This window comes from Agelaius tricolor, unplaced genomic scaffold, assembly GCF_023055355.1.
Source record: "Agelaius tricolor isolate 1412-34295 unplaced genomic scaffold, bAgeTri1.0.p SCAF_9, whole genome shotgun sequence".
In the NCBI taxonomy this organism is placed as follows: domain Eukaryota; kingdom Metazoa; phylum Chordata; class Aves; order Passeriformes; family Icteridae; genus Agelaius; species Agelaius tricolor.
In genome coordinates this window covers 44,304,522-44,322,699 of record NW_027269269.1, presented here as the reverse complement: position 1 = coordinate 44,322,699, position 18,178 = coordinate 44,304,522, and positions in this window count along the sequence as shown.

The following is an 18,178-nucleotide window of genomic DNA, read 5'->3' as shown; positions in this document are numbered from 1 at the left end:
CATCACTTTGAATCTCTTTGTCATTTATGCACTGTAACAGCACTGAGATTTGCATCTGCTTCCCAGTGCTGGAAAGTGTCAGGCCTCGTGCAGCTCCCTAAAGAGCCCTGCTTGAAACACTCCCATGTGCAGATGATTCACCACTGACAATTTCTTGTTGAGATCTGTCAGCCAGCTCTTAATGTAGTAAACGTGTGGTTTATTGATATTATATACTGCTGATTTTTTAATCAGAGTGTTGTACAGCCGAGTGTCAAATGCCTCACAACAGTCCTCCCTAAAGCTGACTTGGAGCCAGCCTTGGAGTCAAGTGGTAGGTGTGATATGTGTCAGATAATTGTGTCATCTCATCAGGGCAGGCCCACAAATCTAGCTGAGCCAGCTGTTAAATGTATTCCCATCCTCTGCGATCACTTACCACCACAAAACTCTTGGGAAATTCATTCCAGCTTATTGCTGCTTCCCTGTGTGCCCCCACATCCTCTGGAGCAGGAGTTTTGCTGCATCCTTCTTTCACACAATGTCAGTGTGGGCCTCTCCTTGGTCAGGCAGGGTGCCTGGTGCTCAGCACTGGGCAGGCCCCCAGGAAAATGGCAAGTGCAGTGTATGGTCCTCAATATTCTCTGTCTCCAAAGGCAGATGAAGGTGTAGCTGTTCATCTAATGCCCCTGCTCCTTCTGGTGGGCACAAGCTGGAAACCTGGATTCTGGGGGAGCAGAGAGGATGCTGAAGAGGACCCAGTCCTGCAGGAGATGTTCACTCATCCCAGAGCTAAACCTGACACTGAGGGGCCCAACCAAACCTTTCCCTGCTGAAAAGACCAGTGATGCCATGTTCCTCCATGGCCCTCGGTGGAGGCTGGAGAGACCATATCCTGGGGGCTCTGGAGGAGCTGAGGGGGACAGGGGACAGGTGATGCTCTGTCCCCTCTCTGCACTGCTCTGTAACTCTGATGCACTTGGGTAAAGTCAGCTGGTAATGGCATGCGGTGATAAATAGTGAGAGACAGGAGTTCCTTGCAAACAAATGAGCCTCAACTAACCTCATTTCTTCTTTTGACAGGATAACAAGCTTAGAGGATAAATTCTCCCCTGCCAGAATTTGTTCCTCTGCTGCCAGCCACCTCAGCATTTAGCAAAACCCCATTCTTTGCTCAATTCCAGGCTGCTTAAAGCAAAGGCGGGTTCAGACCACCCTCCTCAAGTTTTGGATTCGGTCCCACCAGCTCTTCTCCTGCAGCCTGGTTCCCAATCCCCTCACCTCTGGAGATGCTCCAGCCTCCCCTCTGCCTGCAGCTGGCAGGAGCACTCTGGGGCAGGATGGCAGAGCTCACACTGATCTGAGACCCATGGAAGCACTGGTGTGGGAAAAACCAGCTGGGTGCATCAGCAGCAAGGACATTTCTTCTCAGCAGTGTATCTGAACAGGCTGTTCCCAGGCAGCTCAGCAGCACTGGTAAGTAAATTGGCAAGAACTTGGGAATTTCCTTGGGTGTCTGTCAGGTGTTGCTTGGTTTTGAGACATTGCTGGTGTTGGACACTTTGGAAGTGCCCCTCTGGAAGTCATGCAGGCTCTCAGCTGTGTGCTGTGCCTCTTGCTAAAGGAGCTTTCTCTCAGCAGAACTTAGAACCTCTCAAGAGTCCAAAAATGCCCAGAAATATATAAAATATATAAAATATATAAAAGTGCCCAGAAATATACAAAGTACTTAGGAAAAGAGGCAAGGTTTGCAGCAATCTGGGAAGACCACCCAGAGGCAGAGGAGTTTGGGATTCTCTGCCTGTGACTCAGGGTTTTGGAGTGCTCTAGTTATCCAGCACCTCTGAAAAACCCAGCTGTGAGATGCAGAGCAGCAGGTATATGAGGAAAGGCTTCAGTAATTTGCTGTTTAGCAGCATCCTGAAGAGACCTTCTCCTCCAGGCTTTGAGTGCTGGGTATAGGATTCATCTCTGGTGGCCCTTTTCACAGTTCCTTTGTTGCAAATAAGAGCCTTGACCCTTGTGTTCTCTTAGGCAAAGGTACTGGGTAAGAGGACGTGTTTAAATAATTAAAAAGAGCTTTTCTCCACTCATGGTCACTGCGTCACAGCCTCGCTGAGCACAGCTCTGTGTGCAGTGCTAAACTGAGCCCTTTGCCAATTTCTCCCAATTGGTCAAGGCCTTGAAGAGTGAAATCAGCAGCATTCAAAATGAAGCAAAACTCTGCCAGCATTAGGTTTTGTTACAAAGTGAAATTTGCCCATGGTTAATTTTGAGGGTTTGTTAAGGGGCACAGCCTGGGCCCCAGTCCAAGAGGAGCTGGCAGGATAAAAATCCTCCCCACACCACCAAGGCAGACATCTCAGGGGCAGCATTTGCAGCATGGTGGTCCCTCTGTGCAAAGAAAATAGCTGTCCATTTCAGCACAGGCTGACCTACTGCCTGCTCAGGGACTGGCCTGGCCTGTCTGTCTTTCTGCAGAAGTGCTGAGCGTGTACAATTCCCACTGACTTCTTTGTGGGTTTGACAGGTTAGATCCATAGTTTGGGGGGTTTTTTATCACAGCTGGTGACATCTGAAAAACGGCAGATTAAAATACAGCTCAATCTTAACCCTGCCTGCAGATTAGCATTTTAACCAAGCTCCCAAGTGCTGGATGAAGTGCATCAGAGCACCTTTCCTTACAAGAAACTACTGCTTGAGTGCAACTGTGATGCAAGAGCAGATCAATCTGCCCCTTTAGATTGCAGCTGCTCTGAAGTTTTGCACTTGCCCTGAATACAGAATTCAAAACAAAGCTTGAGAGCCTGTGTTGACTGAGAATAAGGTTTGTGCAAACCCCTGCCAAGTGATAAGGCAGCTCCCCCTGGCTCTGAGAACGGAGCTTTCATCCCCAGCCATGCTCAGGTGTGAGGGGAAGCTGGAGAATCCTGTGAGAACACCCACTCCTGCAGCTCCTGGGGTATGTGGAGACTCTTGAGAATGCAGACTGGGTGTCTTTCACCTGTGGTTTACCAGGGAGGCAAATCAACAATTTGCTTAAGAAAATATCTTTACAATCCAGCACATTGATTATCAAATGTGTAATGAAAAGATGCTTGAAAGGTGCCTTGGCTTTGCCTATCTAGGTTTGAATTCTGCCTCCACAGAGATGATGTGGTTTTCCCAAAGCTGCTTCCTGCTGTGTGTTAGAGTGGTCACTGGGGCTCCAGATTGCAGGAATCAGGTGGGATGTGCCTATCTTTGTTTTCAACAAAGGGACAGCTTTGCCCTTTGCAGTGCCTGCAGAGCAGTGAGCAATGAGTGTTTGTGGGAATATTGGGTAGCTGGGCTAATAACCTGCCCAACCTTGCCTGGGAGAATCCCTGCTGCCCTTGCAAGACAGGAGTGAGTCTCCCTCTGCAGCTGGGAGTCACCTGCCTGCAGGGAGTTCCACAGCAGAGGGCATGGGGAGATGCTGTGGCTGGGGGACGCTCTCCCTGCCTGCCTCTGTGCCCTCTGAAGGTGCAGAGTTGCTGCCTCTGCTGTGAGTGTAGGCATGAACAGTCCACAGCCATGCAAAACTTTACCTTGAAACTGAGACATTTCCTGATAAAGCTGGAAAAATGTTGTGCTCTGTTCTGCTGCACTGCCCAAGCTACCTGCTTTCAAACATCCCCCTACCTGGTGTCTGTTTTGGTGCTCCTTCTGCTCCCTTTTTCTGCTGAATGCTGCCCCTCTCCTGGCTTTTGTGGTGTTGTCCCTTCTGCAGCAAAATGCCTCTTGTCATCCCTGCAAAGAGGAATCTCAAGGCCCCCAGCTTTTGGGGACTCCACCCTGGGGTGAGCTTCTACAGCATCTCTCTGTTCTCAGGGTGGGTACATCAGCGTATTTTCAGAGCCTCTTGGGAGGTTTCTGTAGAAGGAGAGGGTTTGCACCTGGAGCCTGGGTTCTCATTTTGGACTGCTCAAGGCCTTCCTGCTGGCAGAGAAGGTAGGAACTGGTTTCAGACTAACTCTGGGATTTAACTTTAGGATTCCCTTCAGGTGCCAGGCTTTGCCTGCCCATCTCCCCAGGACAGTGTCACACTGCACCAGCAGCAAGATCTGTGGCAACAGAGCTGCTGATCCCTCTTGCAGAGCCCCAGATTCTGAGCCATCAAAAAGAAGTTAATGAGATAATCAGAGCTGACATGGAAACAAAATATTGCCCTCCAAAACTCTCCCCCTTGTCGTTTTCCGGCACGTCTCGGTGCATTTTGTGGTTTTCTGCACTGCTTGTGCACAGCAGCCCTGATAGCTGAGTCTACACCTTCTGGAGTGGCCTGTCCTCCATTCTTCTTGCTCAGCCCTCCCTCATTGAGTCTGATTGACTCTGAGCCCATTGATTTTAAATAAGGTCTTGGGGGAAGGTCTGAGGGTTTTGCTCTGGTTGTGTGAGGCAGGCTCCGAGTTCTGCTTGGGAGCCACTGAGCACTGCTGCTCTATTAAATGATGGTCAGTGATAGGAACACAGTCATCCCTTAATACCCCAAATTGCTGCTTTTAAACAGGCAGGGTTTGGCTCCTGGCCAGATCTCTGTGCTCCTGGCAGAATGATTCATTACCTCGTTCTGGCAAATGTATTTTCATCTGCTAGTTTAAATCTGATTTCTAGTACTCTGTGTGGGTCTCACAGCTGAGGAATTTCCTGCCCTTTATCCGCCTGTTTTCTTCCAATCTGGGCTAAAATCAATACACTTAAATAAATAAAGCCATTGGGCTTGTGACTACCTCCTGCTGTGTCAGCGGCAGCACTAAAGCTGGGTGACCAAAGATTAGTTAAGCCATTTTCTTCTTCTTTAAGTCAATTTGCTGTTGTTGAGGCGTGCTAGACCTCAGCAGGGTGTGTTTGCCAGCCAGCAGCTCCAACAGCATGGCTTGGCATCCCATCAGTGGCAGCTGCCTCCCCTGTGCTGGTCTGTGGCCATCCCATCCCCAGCCCTACCCATCAGGGCTTGGGTTGAGTATGGTTTTCTGGCATCTTTTAATGCTTTGGGATGTCCTTTTTAATGCTTTGAGATGTTCTTTTTAATGTTTTGGGATGTTCTGCCACTGAGCTCAAGAGGATGTGGGCCACGGGATGTAGCCCTGTCCTTTTAAAGCCCTTCCCAGGTGTGGCTTTCACTTCTGCTCTTCCCTGGCAGACATGATTTTCAGGTCTGCTGCTTCTGAGAGGGTTATACACTGCATGGCAGGGATTTCTCCCACAGCTCCTGTCTGCCCTGCAGAAGGGGATGCTGGCAGGAGCATCCCACACCAGGATTCACACATCCATTTCTTCTGGAGCCACAGAAAAAGAGAAGGGTGGCATGAAATGAGGTCTTCTCTTTCTTCCCTAACGCCAGGAATTACCTCTGAAGCACTGGGTTCAAGGAGCAAAAAAACATACTTGATTTCTAGAGCAAGCCTTAGGGTTTCTGCAGCCCTGCCCTCGTGTGTGGGGGGTGGACAAAATGGGGTTTTGTTGGTGAGCCATTAAGTGTATTCCCTGCCCAGGGCTGAGCTCACTGCTGTATGCTGGGCAGAGAAAACATTAGTGCAGTGGAAAACAGATCCTCTCCTGCCTTCCTGGGCAGTGCCCTCAGCTCCCCACAGAGCCCACAGTTCTTCACAGAGCCCAGGAACTCAGCTTTGCATTCATGTGAAGAACAGAAATTGTGCTCCTGGGCCTCAGCCTAGTGCCAGCTTCCAAATTACAGTGTAAGCCCTGCTCCAAAGGTCTCCCCTTGACTCAGGGCAAACGTTCAGAGATGTCTCTGTGCAGCAGCTGCAAGGATGGAAGGAAACTGCCTTTTTAACATTCTCTGTATGTGCTGGGGTTTGGGTTTTGTGCTTTTTGGTTTGGTTTGGTTTTTTTTTTTTTTTTTTAAGTAAAATTATTTTTAACAAAATTGAAAATAGTGACAAACATAAAATTTTTTATTAATAGAATCATAGAGTGGTTTGGGTTGGAAAGGACCTTTAAAGGTCATCTGCTCCAATCTCCCTGCCATCTGCAGGGACAGCTTCAACTTGCTCAGGTTGCACAGAGCCCTGTCCAACCTGACCATGAATATTTCCAGGGATAAGGCATCTAACTCTCTGGGCAACCTGGTCTTAGTTTTTACAATGAGTGTGGTAAAACATTTCTTCCTTATATCTAATCTGAACTAGCACTGCTCAGTGTAAAACCCCCAGTGTAACACCCCTTGTTCTATCCCTACAGGCCCTGCTGAAGTGTGTCCTCATCTTCCTTGGCAGTCCCCTTCAGTCAGTACTGAAGGGCTGCAATCAGCTCCCTCTTCTCCAGGCTGACCCACCCCAGCTCTCTCAGCCTGTGCTCACAGCCGGGGTGTTTCACCCCTCTCATCCTCTCTGTGACCTCCTCTGGACTCCCTCCCACAGGTCCCTGCCCTCCCTGTGCTGGGGACCCCAGAGCTGGATGTGGGATTTCAGGTGGGATCTCAGGAGAGCAGAGGAGCAGAATCCCTCCCTCAGCCCCTGCCCACGCTGCTCTGGATCAGCCCAGGATGTGTTTGGCTTTCTGGGCTGCCAGTGCAGCTGGCTGCCTCATGTCCAGCCTCTCAGCCTCCAGTACCCCCCGGTTATGCTCAGTGGGGCTGTTGGTCCATCCCTTCATGCCCCAGCCTGTGTCAGTTCCAGGAGCCAGCACGACCCAGGACCAGCCTTGTTGAAGATCATGAGATTGCCAAGCTTGTCCAGGTCCCTTTGGCTGTCATCTTTGTCACACACCTTCAGGTGTGTCAGCTGCACCTCGGTGCCACCTGCAGCCTTGCTGAGGGTGCACTCCATCCCTTTGTCTATGTCACTGATGCAGATATTAACAGTGCCTGTCCCCAGTATGGACCCTTAGAGACACCACAGGTCACTGATGTCCATCAGGACTCTGAGCCACTGACCACCACCTGCTGGATGTGATCTCCCCCTGCTATTTGCTGCATGATGAAGAACAGTGTCATAAAACATCTTTTTCCAACTTTTTCTTCTGTTATCATCTCCCCAGCTCTGTCTGCAGACCACTCTTGGGAGCAACCAGGATGTGTTACAGCCCAGCAGCTCAGCACAGGCAGGGAATGAAAGTGCAGAGCCTTCCCTCCCTCCTTGCCCATAACTGCAGGGAGTTGCTCTTCTGTGCAGATGGAAGCACTCAGGGGTTGCAGCACCAGGCTCGTGGCACAGAGGTCAGTGGGATCATCATCACTGCAGCCTTGCAGTTCCTTGGCAGTGGGTGGGAGCCCCAGAGCCTGCCATGCCTTGGACTCTCAGGGCTGAGCTGGGATGCCCTGAGATGCCCAAATTGGCGAGGTCACCATGCAGGAAGTCATGCTGTGTGTGACAGGGCTGCCCCAGGAGTTCCTCTGAAGGTCAGTACAGGTATCACAGGCTGAGCCCCCATCTGGAGAGATGCAATGGAGTGGAAAGGAGACAGGCTCTGTTTACACACAGATACCTGTGCAGCCAGCAGCGTTAGTGAGAGGAAACAGAAAAGGACATGACAGTTACACTGGGTTTTCATTAAATATTAAATGGAGTGAAGTTTTCTGGAGTGTGCCTGGGCTGTTTCCAATTGTCTGTCTGATGGCATGAGAGAGAAGCCAAGTGGGTGAGCCCTGGGCCTGGAGGGGCAGGGTTTCGTGCTCAGGAGGAGCTGTGGTGCCAGGAAGCATTGGTGTGCAGGCTGCCCCAGGAGCTCATTTCACTCAGAGCAGCAAATCAAACCTCCTCCAGCTGTCCCACTGCTGGTATGGCCCAGAGAGAGGAGTTCACTCCTGCAGGAGTCTCCTGCAAGAGGTCAGGGAAGGGAGGAAACTGGTGCAGAGCTGGCCCAGGCTGGAGCAGCAATGGCAAGCAGCAAACACTTCCCTGGCTGCTGGCTGGGGATGGGGAATTAACCACCCATGTTCCCCCTTTCCACAGAGTGAACTCCCTGTATGTAGGGAATACTGGACAACTGCTGTCACTTCTATTTTTTTGTGCTTTATTTTCCCCACTTTTCCCCTTCTTTTCCCCTCTTTTCCCCACTTTTCCCCTGCCCCAGGAGCTGTAACACAGCCTGGGCACAGCCCACCCATCCCACTGCATCTCCTCAGCAGCCTCGCCTTTCCTTGTGCAGGAGCTTAGCAGCAAGAAGGAATCTCCTAACTTGGATTGGGTTAATAAGTTAAAATGCAGAGCCTTAATCCCTGCTGCTAAATCAGAATGTAATTCAGCTTATAACCACAGCCCAATCCATGTGAATTACAATCACTTTAAATACAGCCAGGACTAGCTGGGATTTAACATCCTCCCAAGAGATCCTGGAAATGAAAACTGGGACACTGCCCTGCTCTGGGTGAACCTGAGGGAGCTGAGGCAGAGGGGCAGAGGGATTTGGGTGCCTCCCAGGCTCCTGAAGAGGGGGAACCTTGGGTGCAGCCCCTGGTCAGGGCACGTGGCTGAAGGATGCATGTGAGCCTCCTGCAAGAGCTTACCCCTGGGGAGGGGGACAGAGGCTGCCAGCGAACCCACAGCACTTTTATCTTTAATTTAGAATGTTTATCTCAAGAGATTCTTCCAGCTTTAAAACAGGCATAAGGAGATCTTCATTTGCCTGGCAGCATCTGGCCTCTGAAGGCAGGCACGTAGCGTACAGTCCCAGCAGCAGGGCTGACAGGGAGGGCTTGTTCTCTGCCTCCTTTCTCCCAGCTTTAACCTCTGGCAGGATGAGCCTTGCCCTCCCTCTGCCTGTTTCAGGGAACCCCTAGAGAAAATGGGTCTTTCCAGAGCTTGAATCAACAGTGGGCACCTGGCAAGTGTTCCCATAAGTGCCTAGGAACATCTTTTATGCTTTCACTGTTCCTTGATGAAGTCCTGGCTTGCACAGCTTTGATGGGGAGAGAGCAATTGTTCCTTGTCTTCCTGCACCACCTCAGCCTGAAGAATGGGAGCAGCCTGTCCTTCTGCCACCACTGGCCCACAAGCTTCCCCAGGGAGCCTCAGGCAGTCTGGGAGCATGCAAATTCAAGGGTTCCACAGAAATTGAGGGTCTTAATGGATGCTCTCCCAAGCATTGAACTGGAAAGTCCCTGTGGGAACAAGGCATGACTCTTGTGGGCTGCCAGGCACAGATAAAGAGTTCAAGGCATCCAAGTTACTACTTAAATTAGTGGGTAGAGGTTAGAAAATGAGATCTTCTGCTCAGACTGGTGCCTATGTTTGAACCTTTTTAGGAAGAAACTGATGGAGGGTTTTTTTCACATCACTCTTTTTTGTGGTTTCCTTATATTTCTCTTTTTCCATTGGTGAAAGACCAGTGCTGTTGTGCTATCACCTAGCCAAAATGAGAATGCATGGCAATTTCTCAAAGCCTGGCACGTAAACTGCCTGGTGCACTGGGATGGAGAGCTTGTGAGTTTTCTGTGGGTGTGATGAGGGAATGGAAATGATCTGAGTTCTTGGGTGCTTTCCCAAACCCAAGCTAGCCAGTTTTCTATGTTTAGATACGGTTTACTTAGCAGCACTGCTAGAGTGGAGAGGAGAGCAGAGGATTGTCAGGCACCAACAATGCCTCCTGATGCAGCCTGAGACTGTTCCCTGCCCCAGCTCCTCACACAAAGCTCCCAGCCACACTGCTCTTGGCTCTTCACAGAAATGCACAATCAGCTGACCAATCTCCTCCCAGGCAGCTGGGCCAGCTTGGCCCCACCGTTGTTCTGACACCCTCCCTGTGTCCTCCAAGATGAGCCTCAGGGCCATTGTCCCTCTCAGCAGCTGCCTGGGCGTTTACCAGACCTAAGGGTAGGGGCTTTTTTTCCTTCCCTCTGAAGTCATCACAAGATTTTTAATTTTTGCAGGGCTTCACAATCATGTTTTTAGTTTCCCCTGAGCTTTCAGAGAGAGCTGTGAGCAATGCTTCCCCCTACTTTTGCTGGTCTAACTGCAAAAAGGAGAGGGATGCTCATCTGAGTGTGACCAGGATGAGCACTCAGCCTTTATTCCTGAGACAGGGGATCACACCACTTCCCATCAGGGCTGCCATCTATGGGCACTGCATGTTGGAAAGGGAGGCCTCATCTTGCTGTGGATGACCCACAAAAGGTGCTTTGAAATGAGGGTAGTCCCAAGAACTAGTAGTGCAGGAAGAGGCCAAGCTGACCCATCAGGAGCTAGATGTGTTTCTTGGCTTTGCCCCACTGGTGCCACCAGCCAGGAGCTGTCTTTGTGAGGGTGAGAGGTGTGACAAAGTCCCAGGTGTGTCCCAGGCTGGTCCATTGTGGCTCAGGGCACGGGGATGTCACCTCTGTGCTGGTACCAGAGCTTGGGGCACCTCCTGCAGGGGACTTGGCTGCTGTGCTGGATGCCCAGGGTGATTCAGGTGGAGCACCTGCCCACCTTGGAGAGGGAAGCTGTCCTCCCCCAGACCCACCCCAGATGGGATGTGCCTGCAGCTGGGCTGGGAAGTGCAGCTATTTCTACCTTCCAGGCCTGGAGATGCTCACTCCTCCCAGGGGATGGTGGTGGATTTGATCTCACCTCACTCAAATAATTTGTTTTCAATGGGCATGCTGTCCTGGCTGGAGGTTCATGCTTCCTGGGGAACTTCTCTGTTCAGACCCTGCTTTGAGACTGCTGCTTCTATGCATGCTCAAGGATGCCTGGCTAGAGAACAGCCTGAAGCTGCCAAAGGGCAGTCTGGGAGGGTTTTGTTCTCTTGGTTTTGTGTAGAGGGTTTATAGGCTGTTTTGCAAGGTTGCTTTTGAAGGCCTGAAGTCTCTTCCTATTATGCTTTTTCTCAGGGTGAATGTTAAAGGACACTTCTTCCATCAGGAGACTCCAGAGCTCTCAGACTTGGCAGTGCTGTCCCTGGAGAGGGCACAGTGCTGTATCCCATCATGAAATCATCCCTTATCCCACTTGCTGCCACACACAGGTGGGCATTGACAAAATAATGCTTGTGAGTGACTCTTACAGGGAATTACAACATCTGCTCCCTCCTTTATACGGGTGCAATACTCTAAGGACCAAGCAATTCCATGTGAGTCTGGCCCCAGTGACTCCTGTGCTGGCAGAGATGTGAAGGCCATGATGAAGGTTTCAGGGAGATCATCCCAGAAGGGAGGAGACTGGAGATAGCAGGAGCACTGTGTGCTGATCCCTGCTTCCTGCAGTGGAGTCCATGTACAGAGGATAACGCCAGGACAGGCTGACCTCCTACTCTTGCCTTCTGCAAAGATGACCTCGGGACCAGAGCACTCCCATCAGCAATCCCTGCTGGTGCTGAGACAGGGCAGGGTCCCAGACAGGCCCAGGATTTGATTTCTCTCCCCTGTTCTGGATGTACCTCTTGGCTGGGCCACTGCTCAGCACGGGGATGCCTCTCGCGAATAACAAACCACCAAAATGCTTTGTCAGCATGGAAGCCCATCACACCAGCAGAGGCTGTGTCTGAGATGCAGCAGCAGTGCAGTTTCTGCTGAGGAACTCCCCCAGAGACAGACAGCTCCTGCATTATTAAGCAGGGTGCTGATGAATCCCTGTTAATGAGCCGTGGGGCCGTGGCCGTGCTGCTCTCAGCTCCACACTGCAGGCTCTGCCTTGGGGAGCAAGGGAGGATTGCTCTGGGGAGCACTTAGCAAGGCTGTGCTGGAAGGTTTGGCTACTTTCCCCAAAACTTGCACATGTCCTGCCAGACTTGAGCTAGGTAGACGTGAAAATCCAATGCTGGCGCTTTGGTGGCTGTAAAAAGTGAGGTAAAATGCTGCCATCCCCATGGGCTTGTGACTAAAGAGAAGGATCTGCATTGTGTTTGCAGGGACGCCTGTGGCAGGGAGGAACGATGAATCTGACTCCGTGTTCTCAGAAGGCTAATTTATTATTTTATGATACTATATTATATTAAAGATACTATATTATACTAAAGAATCCAGAAAGGATACTTACAGAAGGCTAACAAGATAATAATGAAAACTTGTGACTCTTTCCAGAGCCCTGACACAGCTTGGCAATGATTGGCCAATGAGTCAAAACTCCCAGCAGAATCCAATGGAACAATCACCTGTGGGTAAACAATCTCCAAACACATTCCAAAGGAGCAAAACACAGGAGAAGCAAATGAGATGAGACTTGTTTTCTTTTTATCTGAGGCTTCTCAGCTTCCCAGGAGAAAAATCCTGGGAGAAGGGATTCTTTTCAGACAATGTGAATGCCACAGATCTGTGTCTCGGTGTGTGCTCTCTGCTCTAGAGAGCAATGCAGGCCATGTTCTCTGCTCTGTTCTTAAATGGCTCAGCCAGGGGAGCTTCCTTCTTCTCTTGCTCAACAGATTTCCATGCTAGGAAAAATCTTTATCCATTTTCCATTATTTTTTTAAAGTCAATTTAATCTTGCTCCATTTATCAATTCTCCTTTTGGCTTCTGGATGCAATTACTCTCCCACTGTGGTCATTATACCTCCTAGGATACTTGTAGAAGAGGATTTTATACAGCCTTAGCTGATGTTTGGCCAGGAAAGGCATCTTAAACTCTTTCAGTTTTTGTTAAATCAAGCCTCCTCTGAGCTTTCCTAGCTGCACAATACTTTTTTGGCTGTTTAACACATGGGATGGTATTTAGGAGCCTCTGTGTATACAGAAAGACTGGTCAACCTCCAGTGCATCACACAATGCAACCTTTCCTAGGGAGGCAGGGCGTGTGTGGGATGGAGAAGGTGCCACGCTGGTGACCCTCTCCAGTCCAGCCTGCTCTGATCAGACTGCAATCTGTGTAAATTCCCCAGCAGTGCTGCCAAGACCCTTCACTCTGCACTGCAGACACTCTGATGCCTTCCAGATGCCACAGATGATGTCACATTCCCAATGCCATTGTTGCCTTCTGCAGAACAAATCTGATAACCCAATCTGTTTGTGCTGCACCCTTCTGTCTGCTGGTGGCTTCCTGTAATGTGACGTCTTTGGTGTTGATCTCCAAAGTTTGTCTGTGCAAGTGGAGGGCAAAGCAAACCCTGCAGGGGCTGAGGGGGCTGGGTAAGATTGCACAGGAGTAATTTGAGTAGCATTTTTTCTGTTGGTGGGGTTTTTTTATATTTTGAAGCAGAACTTCCTGCAAATCTTGTAAGGAGTCTGTGGAGTACAGGCAATGTGGAGCTGCAGAGTTGGGGCAATGAAAAAGGAGCTGCACTGGAAGGGCACCAAATCTCCCAACAAGATTGTGCAACGTAATTGATAAATTAAAATATTGAAATTACCTCTTTTATACTTTCAGATTTTAGGTGTGTGACAAGAAGGGATGCTAAGGTAGCCTTGAGGCTCTGGTTTTGACAGCACAGTTTTGCAATGTCCCTCTAAGCTGACCAAGAAACCCTGACAAGATCTTGGAGAAGCCTGCAGCAACTGATGACCAGACCCAGAGGTGCTTTGGAGTGACCCAGAGGGAGGTGAGATGGTTTGTTTTGGCATCGAGGGAGGCAGAGCTGAACCTTTGGAAGGGATCACAAAAGGAGAGATACACCAAATGGGCTCTCTGCCACCTGAGAGGAAAACTCTTACCTGTGTGCAAAGTGGTGCAGCCCTGGGTAAAACATCACTGGTGTAGGAGCTGAACAGATCAGATGTGTAACAATGAGAAACAGCACTGCTCATTCTGCAGGAACAGCACTGCAGAGACCCTCCTGTGCTCACTGTGTGTCCCCCAAGCAGAGGTGAGTTCATCTCCAGAGCAGCCTTGGGCAGTGCAGGGGAAACAGAGCCTGAAAAGGAGCCAGGAAGTCCCCGAGGGTGGGATGGGAATGGGATTGAAGCAGAGCAAGAGCCCAGCTTTCCTTCTTGCCTGCAGAAGCTGTAACTGTACCGACAGTCTGTGCCACGTGTTGAGTCCTCTGCAGGACTGAAATACCTTGCTTAATTGGTGGCAGCAGGTTATGCTATCTAAGTTTTGCAAGCCTATTGATCGTGCTCTAATCATCTCAAAAAAGGATCAGGTTTAAACGAGGCCTGGCACTGATCCCTGAGGTGCCCCACCAGCCCCTCCTCAGTGCCCTGCCTCTCCAATTACCATCCCCTCCTGCTGCAGCCGTCCTGCTGGCTCTGTCACTGTGCAAAGCACCTGGAAAAGCCTCTCTGAATTCCTTGTGAAGGCTCTGTTTCACCAGAGGGAACATTAGCACAGAGCCTGGGCTCTAATTTGGATATTGCTACTCGTGCATGCTGTGCAGTGGGGCTGCTGCCTGCCAAGGGTCACTGTTTCTCCATCGCTCTCCCCACATTTTGGCACCATTCCCCAGGCTTGTGCCAGGAGGGCTCTCTCTGTAGGGCAGGGGATGCTGTGGGCAAGCAGCCTGTCCCCAGCACACCAGCTGAGAGGATGCTGTGAGGATGCTGTGGGGAGGTTTTGGGGCGCAGGAGGCCCAGAGGTGCTGTCAGAGAGCTCCAGCTGTGCCTTGCCCATGCACGGTGAGCCTGCTGGAGCAGAGCTGGCTCCGTGCGAGTGCAGAGCCCCTGTTCCCAATTAGCGCCGTTGTTTGGGAAGGGATATCCACTGCTGCCGATGTAACCCATGGCAACCATCTGTGGAACCGGCCTTCCTGCTGGCTGGGGAGGGGGAGATGGGGGCCAGGGCAGTGCGGGGGGATCCTCGCAGGAATTGGGAAGGTAGGGGGCTATGAGCATGCCCTCCCTCCGGGTACCTCTCCTGCCCTGGCAGCGGCGGGAGGTGTGGGTGAGCCCATGGGCATCCCACGCAGCTGGATAATTTATGGGCAGCGGCAGCAGCTCACCGGCACTTTGTTTGCAATCTGCCTCTAAATATAGCCGTGTTCAGGGGGGGCAGGCGAGCTCCTGCCGCCGTCTGCCCGCCTCTCCTCCTCGCCGTGCCGGGTGGGGAAGGGGCCGGGCAGGCGGGTCACCAGCGTGGCACCTTCTCCATCCCGCATCCCGCATCCCACGCCCTGCCTCCCTAGGAAAGGGCACTGGTGAGACACAAACCTCTCGGGCTGGTGGTTAAACACTGGCGGCAGCGTCCTGCCCGGCTGAGACTGGCGGCTTGCCCGGCTGCACCGAGCCCGGCCGCTTCCCAGAGAATGAGCTCCCATGGGAGGCTTTCCCTCCCTGCTTTCCCTCCTTTCAGCAAAAAGTGCAGTAATTGCATTAGTCCTGACAGGGGTGTGACGCCAAGGCTGGAGCAAAGGATATCACCTCAGCTAACTCCCAAATCTGCTCTTGTCCATCCCCCTGCTGCAGGTGCCAGCCTTGTCGCAGGCATGGGGACAGGCTGTGGTGACAGCACCCCGGTGGGGACACCTCCCAGCCCGGGACAGGGGCCAGGTGAGGAGGCATTCCATGGCCTGGCCTTCCTCATCCATGCTCGTGCAGGTAAATGCAAGGCTCTCCATTCCAGGTTGTGAATTCTCCCCAGCCCTGTGCTGCAAACCACGGTTCTGGCCAGGGCGACACACCAGGAGCTGAACCCAGCTCTGAGGCTGGTGGGAAAGGAGAGGCACTGAAGTGCTGACGAGGCATTATAGTAAGTTCCGAGCAGAAATAAGAACCTACTTATGTTTTAAACATAACATTAATTAATAAGGAAAAGGGTATGCTGTAGATACTAAAAGCCCTCAGATAGCGAGGAGAAAAAAAATCTCTTTTGCCCATAATTTAGCAAGTGCCAGAGCACGGTTCCCTAGACCTAGATGACAGCATGGTTCCATCTGGGGAGGGGATCCCTCTGCAGTGGCACACTGGCTCTGCCCCGCAGAAGAAGAGCTCTCAGGAAAGGGTGTGAGGGTGGAAGGAAAAGGTCATTTTCAGACCGCACCACTCCATCACATCAACATTAATTCCTGCTGGGCCGTTGCTTTGGATGTAACCGAATGCAGTGAAAAATGACTCTGTCCCAGTCTGGCAGTACACTTCAGCAAACCTATCTAATAGGTTTATTATAGTTTATTGAGCAAGTGTTAGCCCAGAGTAGATCAGAGCAACCGCCGAAATGCTAAATGGTCTCAGGAATGATGGCATTCCGGGAAGAATTATTGTGGCAGGATGGGTAACTCAGTGTCTAGGGCCCCATGCTACCTCCATCACTGTCAGAAGAAATAATGGCCAAATTTCCTCCTGAGCCTCATGGCCCATTGGACTAATCTATAGGGGCCAGCCTGTCCAGCACTTACAGTACCTTCAGCTCCACCAGCCTGGAGGATCCTTTTCAGTCCCTTTCTGTGAACAGATTATTATTCTCAGCATGAGAATCCATGATCCTGCTTCTCCTGCTACACACTGATTGGAAATTCCCTTCTCATGGTGAAGCAGTGAGTGTTACTGGGCCACAACCCCTGTGGGGAAAATGTGAAACTTGTGTCCCAGCTCTTGGTAATGACACAATTAACTCTGGCTGGGAAAGGCTTGAAAAACACTTTACTCTTTCTGAAAATAAAATCTCTCTAAGCCTTGTAAAAAAAAATGGTCTTGAAAATCTTCTTTATAGAGAGACCATATTTTATTACCAGACAGAGTTAACAGCAAGGATAGTTTACTACACCAACATAAAAGTTAAATGTCCAATTACTGTCTCTGGAAACAATGTTAGGTAGAGAGGAAAGAGCAGAAGGCTCCACCAGCATCTGCCTGCAACCTTAACACCATCCTGCCCACCAGATCCAGATTTCTTTCCTTCAGTGTCCAAACCGAGGGTTTATTCTAGGAACACTCTCCCTGCAGAGGGAAGTTGCAAGAAGCCACCCCTCCTTTCCTTACAGTCCATTATTTATGTCCCTATCTTTTCAGGAGAGCTGTAGAGTGAAAATAGAGTGCTGAATGGCATCGTGGGGATTTTACAGCAGCTTGTGACGTTCCAGTGCAGGTCTCCAGAATCCCCTTATTTTATGCTAATGCAAGGTCTCTGTAGAGGGCTGTGGCTCCAGCCCCCCAGCATTTGTGAGACTCCTAATGCAGTGCTTGCAGGCTTATCTAAAACAGAGAGCTCTGCTGAGGAGAGGGACTCTGTAATCCTTATTCTCCAGCCTCTGCTTCCATCCCTTCTCAGCCAGTTGATAAACTTTCACTGCACCACTCTCCCAATTACTGAGGAGTGTATGAGTTCTCCAGCATCCCACAGCAGTTTCTCTTTTGGATGCTCTGTTTCTCAGCAGAATGACTTGCAACATGCTCTCCTAAGTGATTTCATAACAACCTGCAGAAAAATCCTGTACTTTTTTCCTGATTACAACCCCCACCTCCCCATAACTAATGCACTATTTCTGACACCCACAACCTGAATTACCCTAGTGCACTCCCACAGAGACTGCATCAGATGTATTAATGATGTCTCCAACTGATTCAGCCCCTGGCACAGAACCATCTCCCCCACTGTCAGGTTATAAGGAACAGAGGTTTCCCTCACATTGGCCCAGCTGTCAGCATCAGCCTGGTCTGAATTTTAAGCTCACTGCCCCTTTCTGGTGTGCATGTGCTACCCAGGAGTACCTGCCTTGAGAAGTTTCCACTTGAAATACACCAGGATCAGGTATGGTTGCACGCCAGAAGGAGTGCAGAGGGTGGCAGTACCGTGTGCATATTCATATAAAAATCCCAGATAACAAATTGACAGGACAAACTCAGCTGAGCTTTGTGCCTAATGATGTTTCCAAGGAGTGCTGTTGCTGCTGCTTGCAGAACTGGGGGTGCCAATGGGGCGTGTAATTGAGGGCTCTACTTGGTGTGCCTTGGTGAGTTATTCCAGGCAACTGAAGGAGAAGGAAGAAGGCCAGAAGAAATCAAACGTGACCACACTTTTTCCACATGTGACCATAATTGTTAATGTTACTTGAGTGATAGCACAGGGCCTGATGGCTTCTGGTGCTGCTCTGTATTAAGAACCAAAGACGAACTTTGAGGCAAGTTATCCTCAAGCCTTGTCTTGTTATCCCTCATGTCAGCAGGTAAGGGTATCCTTCCCCTCATCCCCTTTTTTTTGCTTTCTTTGAGTAAGCAGAGAAATTGCCTTTTTCCACCCTGTTTTAATGACAGGAGCCACGTGACCCTTCCTGGAGCAGCTGCCAGAGACCGTACTAGTGCAAGATCACCAGGCCAGCAGACTGACAGAAAATATGTAAGTAGGTTACAGGGGGGTGGGGGAGGCTATCAAACACAGCAGGATCCACTGAACAGAGCACCTGTGAGGGGAACAGGCAGACACAGCAATACCTGCAG